At 41.6% G+C, this 13,434-nt stretch overlaps 1 protein-coding gene across 5 annotated transcripts in view; it reads right to left on the reverse strand.

Moving 5' to 3' along the window:
* KCNQ1 (potassium voltage-gated channel subfamily Q member 1) overlaps window positions 1-13,434 on the reverse strand; it is a 337,169-nt gene that overhangs the window by 35,723 nt on the left and 288,012 nt on the right. The gene's annotated exons all lie outside the window — the stretch shown is intronic.

Below are 13,434 nucleotides of genomic sequence, written 5' to 3' on the forward strand. Positions count from 1 at the left end.
AAATTCATAAGATTTCTGAATATTTCATCCTGACAGAATTAAATCCTGGAGCAGCGGTGTATACTTGCTTGCTGCTTGCATTCCCTGTCCAGCTGGATGATTCCCTTTCTCCAGGAGAGTCCTGGGAGGTGCAGAAAGTTGGTACACCTGATTATACCATTATAGGGAAGTGCTGTGTGGAGGAAGCACAACCAAAATCTAATTATTATCTGTGGAGCAAACAGCTCCATAGCTGCTGCTGCAGCTGAGGGTGGAGGAAGCTGCCTGATGGCTGCTCCTGTGATGCCCCAAGCTCCATGGCACAAAGAACCTTCATACAGCTGCCTTTCCACACTTTCAGCCAGATCAGAGGAAGAACCAGCCCCAAAGGAGAAGTGCTGACTGGTTAAACATCACAACAGATGTTACAGGAGTTATTTAAAAACAAGAGTAATTAGAGGACACACAAAGACAATAAGAAATTATGCTGCTTTCAGAAGAAGCTGGGCAGCAAATGGCTTTCCTATCTGTTCAGGACACCAAATATTTTTTCTGTTTTCCTTTCTGCTGAGAACAACCTCAAAACCTTTCAAATTCATGAATGTAAAGCCAGAGAGAGAATCTCAATCCCTTTCTCCCTGGGACAGCAGTCTCTACTGGTGAGGAAATTATCAAGCAGTGGGGAAGCCAGGCCCCATCTGTGCTCTGTGCAGTACCACCAAAGAACCAACCTTTTTAAATCCCAGGTGATGGCCCCAGTTATCGTGACATTACCTAGTGGCACAAGCTTGTCTTTGAGCAAAACTTTTGCTGGAGCAGAGATTTGAACCACAGCCTTCTCCAGTGCATGAGAACAGTACTGGCTCCTCTTAAGAGGTGAGATGAGGAGGTCACTTGCTTTCTGTTTTTCCAGGAATTCCAATCTGGGCCCTTGAATCATCTTCCCAATAAAGCTTTGTCAAAACTGGCAAGCTCTTGATCTTTTTTTTTCCTCCTTATTTTCAGTTTTTACTAACTTACACTCTTCTAAGGAAGAAAAATCAACAATATGTTGCTGGAAAGTTTTTAAATGACTCTTGTTACAAAGCATGGCAGTGCCAAAGCCAGGAGCAGGACCTGGGGAGGCTCGTGAATGGTCACAGCTCTAATCACTCAGCTGTGGGCTTTCCTACTACTAATTTGTCATAGGAGAACAGATGGTGATGATGGTGCATGGGGCCAGATTCTTACACCTCTTTAACATTTACAACTTGCATTGCAACAGCATCTTTGGGACCTCAGGAAGCCTGGGGCCCTGTAATGTTAGGCACTGTACAAACAGAGAGTAAGATACAGCCTCTGCTCTTAGGAGCTTCCTGAGAGACTAAATAGACCAGACAGATAAAGGGGGGAGAAAAAGCAGAGAAGTGATTTGCCCAAGGTCACATAGGAAGAACTTGCAGAGCTCAGAGTAGGTCTCAGATCACAGGTCAGTATATTTCCACTTGTCCAAATCCTGTCTGCGAACAAACAGCTGTGACCATTAAATCACTTGCTGAGCCTTCAACAACTTCAGCGCAACTCACTGCTTTGGGACTACTCCGTGCATGTTTTCCTATAAAGACACCAGGAGGAGTTCACCAGCATGGCACGGATGGGTGTCTTTGCTGCTGTCCTCACTGAGGACATAAACAATCCCAGGGAAGCAGAAAAATGCTGTGCAAAAGGTGGGTTTTTTTCACATCAGAACAGCTTTGGATAGAAAGTTACATTATAATACACTGACACGGAGGACTAGAGAAAATGCCTGCTTCCAGCAGACCCCAAATACTGTATAAACTCATCTGGCCAAAGGCTGAGGCACCGTTTGCCTTGTGTTTTGCTCTTACACCAGATTCACTGAAGAGGTCAAATGCACTTTAACCCTTTCTATATCACGCATTCATAAAAATACTCAGCAGATGCAGGAGTGTGTGCACAAAGCTTCCATCTTTTAAAGATTAAAAGAATTGTTTTACAATTAAGGCATTATTTTTCATGTGGAATAACTGACCTGTAATCTGATGTGAAGCCACAAATTCCAAACTGCAAGGATGTCCATTGTATTCCGGGATACATGTGTTCTACTCAGGCTGACAGAAATTATTATTTTACATCAGAATTTTAGTAAAGGTCATTTAACCACTGCTTTTCCAGAACCTCATGAAAAATTACATATATTCTAATGAACTCAAGTGTAGTTCAGATGTTTCACTGGAGGCTTGCTCTGTTCCATGCTGCTCAGTGCTGCAGACAGAGCAGTCAGCTGGATGGATTTCCTTTCTGATCAATCTGTCCTCTCTCATGTTGCAAGATAAAAAGGGACCTGAGGAATGGTGGCACCAAGGCCTGGACTTATCCTACCTAGAAATGGAATTGGTTTAGATGCCCATGGTGGTCAACAACCTGACAAAACAAGACACAGATATGCCCACTCTCTCTCTCTCTCTCACTCTTCAGAGTGAGCTTCCTGAATCTGGGAATCAGGGGTTGTTTCTTCATCTGCAAGTGAGGCAGTGCAAGTGAGGAAGATCTCTGCAGCAGAGCTGCTGGTGAGGCACAGCCACCATCATCACCACGTTTCTCTGGAGCTGGGTTAGCTCCAGACCAGCTCTGCTCTGGACCCAAGGAGGGAATGCCACGCCTTAAGGGCAGGAGTGTGCTAAGTGCACTCCTGGAGCATATATGCACAGTTTGATTTCATTCATAACTCTCCCATGTTCCAAGACTGCTCTCAACAAAAACAAAACTGTAATAAATGGGGATTGTCAGATGATTGTTTCAAAAGTGCATTCCTGCTCTGAGCTAAAGCACCAAGGCAACCAGTGAGACCTACACTACACTAGAGCCATTACTTTTTAAAAACCAAACAATATCAAGTAATTTAGCACTCAAATTGACAGTAGGTTTTTGCTAAAAGCAAAAAGCAAACAAAATCCAAATTCTTAATATCCTTAGGAGTGTTTTCATCACTCATTTAATTGACTTTCTCCCTAGAGCTTTTGCAATCCCACTGCAGTAAATTGTGAAGCAGGAAAGAGGATCTTCACTATAATAAAGTCTGACAAGTTAAATTCTCCTAAACTCAGCAAGCAGATAAAACTTAAACAAGATTTAAACCAACTGTATTAACCCAGGATACGACAAGAACAAAACACCCCAGTTATGGGTACTGGTAGCATGTCTTGTTGGGAAGTTTATGTCTCCATGTCACTATACATTGGACTGCTCACCCTAACGTTCCACTCAGCATGTCAAAAGCAACAGCAAGAGTTTACAAAAGACCTTTGGCTCTCAGTTAACAGAATTTTATTTCTTCTACATTTTGCCAGTTAGTGTTGCAATCCTTGCAATGTATTAGGCTATCACTAGACATTCCTGAATTCTTTTAAAAAGGACTGTTGTTGGCACTTGCTAGAAGGCAGCAAGACCCTTCTCTTCATGTAAGGACACTGCCACACATGTAGTGCAACTGCTGCACTTTCAGGCTGAGCATTCACCCTGTGCTCCACCTTGGGTGTACTTTTGGAGCACTTGGGTACCTCTAGTAATGCAGAAAATGAGTGGTTGTGCATTGAGCAGCTTTTCCTGGAGCAAAATATTAAAGATACATATTTTAATCTATAAATTTTTATGCAGCTAGGAGAAAAAGGGGAGGAAGACCATATTCCGTAACTGCTTGCAGACCAAAAGGCAGCTGGCATCTGAGTTCTAGCAAGAAATGTTGAGCAGATTGTGGGTGCTGGCTATGGGGGCATTTTCTTGCTGGCATGGAAGCTGGGTGTTGATTCAGTGCTGGCAAAAGCTTTCCTCTGCACCCACAGAAGTTAAATCCTCTATCACCTCTCAACAAGTACATTATGACAGCAGAAGGCGTTTTTTATCTAGCTGATGACAAGGAAGCCTGTGAGGCTTTTTGAGGACCAGAGTTAAAGAAACACAACCTGATAATGCCTTCTCTTTCTCTAGGGTGATCCTTACCTTCACTTAATCTTGTTTGGGGAGTGGCCGAGATACCATGGTGAGCTGGCAGGGAGCTGTGCAGAGCTCCTCTGAGTGGGAGCAGGGAGGGCATGGGCGGGCAGGATGTCAGATGGGAGGCACCGCTCACAGACCGTGCCCAAATGACTTTACTTCCATCCTGTGCCACTGACACAAGGAAAGTGCCAGTATGGATTTTATATTTTCAGAATTTATGACATGCCTTTTTCAATTTAGGGAGGCAACAAAGAGATAGAGGAGAACCATCCTTTGTGATAAAGCATGGCAAGTCTCTCCAAAAGCAGTCACCTCGTGCTGGCTTAGAGAATACCTGGCAGACTGGCTGACATTTACATTAGAACATATAAAAAGTGACTGCAGGGTTGAATTTGATACATGCACACACATACCACTCTGGGAGCTGTGCTTCTGTGTCCACTGCTGTTGGGACCCAGTGAAACTACTTTCTGCAATATGTGGTTTAACTCAACAACAAGAAAGACAGACCTTGCAGAGGCAGAGCTGGGCCCAAGAGAAAGATCATGTGGCAAAATGCTGCCTAAAGGAACAAATCAGCCAACAGAAGATGAGATTAGTTTTAGTTTCTTCTGCTACAGTTTAATGTTTTCACCATACGTCCTTGGGTGATGTAAGAGATCAACTTGTATTTCAGGTGCAAAATTTCAGTATAACTTTCTGGCAAAAAATTGGGAAAAAGTTGTAATTAAAACTGTTGTAATTAAAAATTGATGCCTACAGGGAAATTTAGTTATTTGTCAAATTCAGCACTGAGGGATACAGCCTTTGTGTAAATCTGCTTTGGTTTGGTTTGTGGGCTGAGGGCTGGGTGTCCCTTGTTTCAGTTGGAGATTTTGACCCACAAACCACGGGGGAGCTGGATTTTCCTCATGTTGCCATGTGAATCCAGAAATCAGCTCCAGTCTGAGTGCAAGAGGGCCCAGTTTTGCTGAGCAGCCTGGAGAACAGTCGCAAAATTTTCCACACACCTGGACTGAGCTTTGATTCTGTAACAAAGCTGATAGCTGGCCAAGTTTCTCCTGGCTTTGTTGCTGGGCTTTTTGCACAGATCTGTTATTCACTGCATTATTTTTTTTCTTTCAAAACTGAACCATTAGGGAAAAAAGGTTTGTGGAGGGGGAGGAGAGAACGTAAAAGAAACCAGAGAGTGTGTTTGCCTGCAACAGGGAGATGCAGCACTGAAGCAATCGGTATTACTGCACGCACCGGCAGCCACAAACAGGCTGAGAGCTTCAAATGTAGGACAGCTCAGGGGAAGGGAGAAAAGAAAAGGGAAAAAGAGGAAAAAAAGATAGAAGACAGCAGGAGTGCTGTTTGTGTTGGCTGGTTAGCACTCAATCCCCACCTGCATTTGATTCTGCTCAGTCTCTGGACTCCTCCCCTCACTTTGGAGTCATAGCAATACAGGAAGGCAGGAGGGGAAGGGAGACAGAACACTTTGTACTAGCAGCCAGACCACTGTTTAACTTCTTCAGCCAAAAAACAAATATGAATATGGAAAGATTTTATGGTGAAATATATCAACAGACTGAAGCAGTTCTGAAAATCCTTCTAGAGTTGCTCATTCAAGGTTTTCAACCTGCAGACTTTTCTTGTGATTAATCCCAGTGTTTGTTTTGTAGTAGTAGTACTAAGTATTTACCAAGTGATGTGAACTGTCAGTTCTGCCATAGAGAATTCTGTCTGCTGGGAGTATTTTGTGGCCTTCATAATTTGCACTTATATCCAGCCCTTGTTGCTTTTCCAGTTTCACTATGGTTTGAAAATGAAACCCAGAAAATAACCCCTGTGCTTACTAGCAAAGAAGCCTGGGTGTTGAGCAGTAGGAATACAGCAGCCGTGAGCATTTCAAAATGCACAGAGCAAGGAAAACTTCTGTTGCAAACTATACTTCCCTATGCATGGTAAAAATTAAATCACTCCTTTATTTACTTACAAAAATTATTTTATGTCAGACTGCTTTTGCAGATATTCTCCCTCTAAATTCAGAGTATATTTTAGCAGCCCACATGCTGTGCACAGGCCTTAAGCGTGCTGAACCTGGCAATATGCCCCCAAATTAGGCCGTGCTGAACAGACAGAACAACAGGAATCTTCCTCCCTTGTGCCGTAAGAGATCTCAGAAATAAAAGTTCTCTTTTTTTTAATTGGAGATGCTTCACATAAAGAGACATCAGAAAGTAAACTGCTGATAGCACCTGATGGTGCTATAGCAAGCACTTCTTGTGAACCAGTAAGTCTGAGAAACTGACAAAACCAGCTAGAGAGTAACAAAGTGCCTCTGCATCCACAGGCATCACATCCCTGAAATATCCTGATGTCTTCTAAACCCTTGGAGATGGTTAACCAGCATCAACTTTCCATCTCACCCAGAAAAAATTACAATTGGAAAGCTTGAGCAAAACAGATTCGGAAATGTAAAAAGCAGTTTTCATTTTGTACAAAAGTCTGACACTGTACATGACACTTGAAAGCAATTGCTTAAAAACTGTTGAAAGTGAATATCTAAATAGATATTCTACTACAACTTTTCAGCCATCCTGTGTATTATAATTATTAATTAAATTAATTAAAGCGTTTTCATTATTTTATTCAGACGTGAGAGAGGGAATGGCACTCTTCATTGGAAGCTGCAATGTTAAATGCTAAACATTTGGAAAGGGGGAAACACAACATTAAGGTAAGAGTTAAACGAAAGCAAAAAGTTATAGGAGGAAGCATTAAGACCAATTCAACATGCCTTTCTCATTCCCATCTCCTCCTGCTTACCAGCACAGGGAAGATTGCAAACAGAGGGGTTAGGAACCACAAAAAACACTCCTGATCTCTGAGTCACTCCTGAGTCTCACAGAGAAGTGTTGCAGAATATTGCCATATGTACTGTATTGTTACCCATAAGGTAACATCACTGGCAAGGTGGATTTCCACCCAAATACCATGGATTTTTTTTCCCGTGTCATTTTAGTCCTCTCCAGCAAATGATCTTTCTGAAAGTGTCAACACAGATGTGTATTTTAGAGCCAGTCATACTGATGCTTTTTATAGTCAGCCGAGAGAAACAGGCAGCTTGATTGTAGTCCACACGATTTGTTTTAGATGTCTGGTTTAGGATGAGATGCATCATGCTCTAGATACGAATTTTCTTCCCCCCAGTCCACCTCCCAAAAACACTGAGTCTAGACTGCTAAGATCAGAGATCAACACTTAGAGTAAAATACCCAAAGACTCAAGATGAGTCACCTTCCCTCTGGCTTGAACCCACTGCCCTGCTGCAGTGAATGAGATTCTGCCACTGACTCTGATGAAACCAGTATCACACTTATCATTGCTCTGTCTCCATTTCAGCCCCACTGCCACACCATGCCACATCACAGTCACCAGACCAAGAATCAACAACCTTTGGAGGCTGGGCTTTTCCATTTGGGAAGATGAGCTCCCTTATCATCCTGACGGGAACAAGGATAAGCTGCTAGGGGTAACAACTTGCCTTGGCTAAAGCAGTGGTTCCAACAGACCTGGACCTCAAAGGGAGGCAACAATAGGGGGTCAATGCCAAGGTTAAAACATCACAGGTCTCAAAAACAATTATCCAAACCTTTACATCTCAGCTGAAACTGAAAAAGCTTATGGTGGTCATCCCTTTTCTTCCCTGTTACCGGAACACTCACCAATACTACTTTCTAATATCTCCAAGAATCTGGCTTTTGGTAGTTCTTTAACTGGAGCAGATTAAATGCAGCAGTGAAAGACACAAATGTGGACAGCCATTTTTGTGACAGCTTTCCAAAAAACCATGAAGACAGTGTAATTTTTCTCCAACTAAAATATCTATTCTTATTCTCCCCAAAATTCATTATCAAAGCTTTTGTGGATGGGATTGAATGTAAGAAATTTGTGTAGACTGAAGTCTAAGGAAAAACCTAAGGAGAGTTGTAAGAAGAAAAAATGGCTTTCTAATGAAAAAGTTTGACACAGTATTCAGGAAAGAAAAGTTATGGGATCACAGTAATTCAACATTTTCAGTCAAAATTTCATGGCCTTTCACTCAGTTAATTATGCTTTAAATTGCCCTAGATGGTGCCAGAAGCAGTCTTAGAAGTAGAAGAAAGGATGATAATAACACCAGTTTGGTTTTGTGGAGCCTTCATAGCTGGGTGGCACCTAAATAAAAACATCTAAAGTGCCAGAAGCCAATTTGCGGTTTGGTTTTGGATTCATTTACAATTTGGTTTGGTTTTCCAACAGATCTAAGTATGATTGGGGTAGGGTATGAGAACACAGAACCCTCTTATTTCTGTGAGGTGAGCAAGGCTTATGTTTCACCATCACTGATTTGTGGTTAGCCTCTTCTTTTGGCTATTAAATTGAATCGAGATTACAGAACTGCTGTTTGCCCAAGGCACTGCTAGAGTCAAAGATGCTCTGCAAATGTACACATCTAGGCTTGTGCAGATGTGACTGCAGAATCAGGCCCAGAATTTGGATAGCCTTTAAGCGTAGAACAGAATATAGTGACGTTTACTAAAATACAAGACTAGTACCTTAAGTAAGTGCTGACTGTGTTAACAAGGAGAAGTCATTCAAAATACCCTTTTAAGTCTTCCACAACAAAGTGGTTTCAGTGCACAGCTTTCTATCAAGAATTTGCAGGTAATGAAATCGGGGGGAGTACTGACAGCTATACGAGCATTTAAGCCGTAAGCATTTATAAGAGGCTTAAATGAGGAAAATTAAAATTAGAATGGCGTAACAGAGTTAAGTTTAAAACATTTTGACAATGTTTTAAATATGAATAAGATCCTTATGATTTATGAAATCCCTTAAGATGACTGGAGTATGAAAAATGACATGATAACAACATGCCTGGTTCTAGGGTTTCTTTATGCTGGAAGCCATACGTGTAGGGGCACATACCAACTTTCTAAAAACATAACTAGGTCAGGTTACACAATTCTCAGAAGAAGAGAGGAAGTAGCTATTTTTTATTGTATTTAGATCTGCTTTGATTGTCCTTGTGCTGCATCTTCTTCCATCTTTCTATTTAAACTGAGGACTCCAACAGGTCTTTTGACAAGGCAAGGTCTTTGGCAAGAACCTGAACCTTGATACTTTTTTTTTGTTTCAAAATACATGTGTAGGGATACATGTGAGAGAGCATCATTTCTATGTTTTAACACACGCACACAGACAACTTACTGCATGTTCATGGTCTCAAGTTTCCCAGATAGTCTTTTTCTAAATATCTTAAGGACAACCACAGGATTGAAACCAAGTTTCAAAGAAGGATCACAGAATTTATTAAGGGAGAGAGGATGCATCCTGTGATAGGAAAATAGGAGAAGTTGACTTGTTTAGCCTCATAAAGGAAAGGCAAAGAAAAGATATCATGGCCCTGTGTAACTGTGACCATAGAGCATTAAGATCAAATTGCAATAAACTGGTTATGAATAAATGTAGTTGAAGTTAGAAAAAGGTTTTTAGCTGTCTGAAGAGTGAAATTCTGTAAGCTGCTTACACAAGGCTCATGGTGACAGGTTGCCTAAATGGCTTTCAGATGGATTTTGAGGGGATTAGGGAAGGGAATGATTAATTTATACAGAGAAATGCCCAGAAAGTGTGTTCTGATGCAGATCTGTAGGTATCCAGCATATTGGTACATACAAGGGACTTTGAAAGGGGAATGTATCTGTTTGTAGTGCAGTTACACCAAACTAACTTCAAGCTAACTTCATGCCTTGTGAAGAATTAATCACCCTGCTGCCCTTGTTTGTGATATTTTCCTTCCTCTGCTGAACAACTGGATACTGCAGTAAGATGCAGGCACACTCATGCTTCAAGGCATTACATTCCCTTCAGCATCTAGTTGGCACTCCCCACTGCCACTCACAGAACAGCACAGACTTTTCTGTCAGGTCATACTGGCGAGTCCTTTACTGGGTTTCCCTGTTTCCTCAGAAGCAATGGTTATTAGTCAGCTTTCTCTCCACCTGGGAGCTGTATTTCGCACACAATCTCGTTTTGCAATACCCTTGATCTCTCCTGTTATGCTCCTATGGCACATTATAGAATGACTTCTGACCTTCCACTATAAATATGTATTTTTAAAGGCTAATAAGTAGTATTTTGTGTGCTGTGATTGCAGGAATGAAAGATCCGTGAACTGGGCATCTGTCTCATGGTTGCAGCTGTGGGAGATCAGTCGCAAAGGCAGAAGGTGGTTCTTTCTAGCCTGATGCTTCTAAATACAAACTATTATAAAAGACCTGCATGCTCATGAACACAGGGACTGGAAAAAAAAGTCAACAGACAAGTTCTTTTTGGCTTGGGTAGCATTTGATAATTGCATTTGAGAAAACAGTTGAAAACAGGTTTAGCATGGATTCATCAGAATTAAGTAGAACATTCAGTTCCTTCCTCACTTTGGCCTCTCAGAGGGCAATTTTCATCCCAGACATTTCAGAGCCTCAGTTTCGAAATGCAAATAAAGGGAGATAAAACAGACAGCTATCTGGCAGGCAAGAAATACAAATGGAACAGCGATAGGAAGTAGAAGAAGGTGAGAGAAGTCTGGTTCGGGAAGAGAAGAAATGAGATTGGAACTGCAGTACCCTGAGGTATGGAAAAGCCAGGAGGGCTCTGGCATTTTGTGATGTAACTCTAGTACAAAAATACCCTTTCTGAATCTTCAAAGAACCAGAGAAGCTGCAACTAGTTATATTCAGAGATACGCTTTGAAACAGGTATGTTCATTTTAGTGTTAGAAGAAAGCAACTGAGAGATTTTCCTACCGAGACACGAAAAACCCACCCAAAGCAACAATCAGAACTCAGAACCTTTTTCTCTCAATCCCATATTTACTCCTCTAGTGGACACTGTTTAATAAGAGCAGATGCACAGTAAATGCTAAAATCCACCTTTCCTCTTTTTTTCTTTTAAGAGGCAAGACCCATGAACATCTGTATTCCAGGGAAACATCACCCCTGAACAATTTCTGCAGCACACATTTATGTCTCTTGGGATGAGAACTTGCTGAAGCTCTGGGTAGGCACTATGAGGGTTTCCCTCTCTGTGACAGCACACTGTCATTGCCATCAATAAACCGTCCACGGAGCTGCCACATGTGCAACAGCGCCTTCTGCCTTCAGAGCACCACCTTGCCATCCTCATCTCTTTTGAGGGGAATTGGGTCGGATACAATGGTCAATCCTTTCTCTGTGCTTCACTTTCTAGCTTAAAACCCAGAATAGTGACCACCTAACTGCACTGTGGAAGGAGATGTGTAGAATGTATTAACAGGGAAAGAAAAATGAAAGAAAAAGCTTGCAGATTCCCCAGGTATTAGGGTGGAAATGGAGTGGATGCTAACTTGGTTACAGCTCTTTAATGACTGAATAAATGGCAGTAATGAGGCAGTTCCAAGGTTTATCAGATGACTGCATTCATTTGCTCTAAATATCATATTTAGTGATTTGTGCTGATTCGTCAGTTTGTGGGATTAGTTACAGTTCATTGTAAGTTCTAACTGTATTTCCATGTATTGTGTTAAGACCCGATTCAAGAGTAGTTTTATTTGATAAAAACCAGATGTTCTTAAAAGAGACTCTCTCCTTCACAGTACAAAACATTATTCTTAGCAATTGTATGTACCTTACAAAATTAATAAGCACAGCATCTCCCTGCGTGACATATGACATTATTATATTTTTCCCTGTTGAGGGACTTTTAAGCTGTTGGGGTCATGACCCCTGTGCCTTATGAGAAATGGAGAAGCACATGGTTCCAATTTTATCTTCAACCCTGCCCTGCTGCTGACATGTATGTTTACAATATGGTTCATCTGTTGACCCTTCACTCACATTTAAAATATTAGCTAACATTTTTTGGTCCCAATCTCAATGGTGCATGGCGATTAGCTTTTAAGACCAGTTGTTTTCTTTATTGCCTTTTGACATGCACATCTTATCTGAAAGCCCTTGACTGTTTTTCTAATTTGAAAACACCACCAGCCATGAAACCAACTCCAGTTTGTCTGGATGCTTCTGCTCTCATTACGACGCTGGGCACTTCCGATCTTTAAATACACAATATCGCCCCACTTGCTGAGGAGATGGGAAACATCCTGCACTGCTTTGAGAGATCCCTGAGGAGCTGCCTGGCTCTAAGCCTGCTCTTGGCCGCCCTTCAGTCCTGGGCTGAGGTGGGTCAGGGTGAGCTCAGCCTGATGCTTCTCCTGGGGAACATGGCCTGTCCCCCAGGCTCTCCTGCACGAGACTCCCTGGAGGCAGCAGCTGGATCACGCTACAGGCGAGTCAAGAAGAAAACTCTTCCAGAGAAACCAGCCCTTTTCCCAGTCAGGGCTGGGTGCTGTAAGATCCACTCCATTTTCCCTTACATCAAAAGAAAGGTGAAGGAAAAAGGAAAGAAGTGGAGGAGGAGGTATCTCATTTTAATTTCTTTTTAATACAGGGAAAATTTGAACTGGAAAAATAAGAAGTATTTTCCTTTTAAGTTAAATGACAGACAATTTAGAAAGATGCCTTTAGGACTTTAATTTTTTCAAGTTTTTCTTCCCTTGTTTTAAATGATATTTTAAAATTTTAAACAACAACATAAAATGTGCTCTGATAGAATGACTGTGAAAAGAAAAAAGAGCACTTTCACTTATACAAAAGAAAATTATTTACTTGTTTTTTTTCACCCTACTGTATTAAATGATACCTTATTGAGTGAGCTCATATATGCCTTAACTTAACTGCATAATAGGGCATCACATTCCTCGTTGCACAGTTCAAAATATTTTCATAATTCTGAAGCTTGGCACTCTCAGTTTTCCTATAATCCACTGTCCCAGGAGATATTTTCAATGTGCTTATTGATGTATTTGGCTTCCCATAAAAATTCTGTAAATAACTCCCAGGCTTGAAATGTACCAAGCCTTTTATGCTGCTAGAGACCTTCAGAAGTGTTAATGCCTCCTTTTCAGGGAGTGAGAGCACGGTCTCTTTTCAATGCTTGTTATGAGAAGATATTTCAGTGACAACCAGGCAGGTTCAGGATCACTGTTTCCTGGAGGAAGGGATATGGATATTGCAGGCTCTGAAAACAACTACTTCCTTCGGGTTTCAACCATCATATGTGTCCTCAAAAACCTTGAGAAAGGCCGAATAATGACAGAGAGAAAAATCCTTCTGACATCTGTAGGCTAGAGCCATTGCTTTGTTCTGTGGAATGAACTGGCAGAGAACGCTGAAGCGAGATGCTGTCCTTCCCCTTATGAGCACAGAAGTGCACCTCGACACCACAGAGACATTGCTGTGTACAGCTATAAGCTCAGGATAACTGCAGAGTGATTTCCTGTTCTCTGTGTTTGGGTAACCCCATGCACTCCCAGGTAATTTGGCTACACACACATACAAA

The sequence above is a fragment of the Corvus kubaryi genome, unplaced genomic scaffold, assembly GCF_017639235.1.
Source record: "Corvus kubaryi isolate FWS band 111438036 unplaced genomic scaffold, C.kubaryi_AGA036_p1.0 37392, whole genome shotgun sequence".
Classification (NCBI taxonomy): domain Eukaryota; kingdom Metazoa; phylum Chordata; class Aves; order Passeriformes; family Corvidae; genus Corvus; species Corvus kubaryi.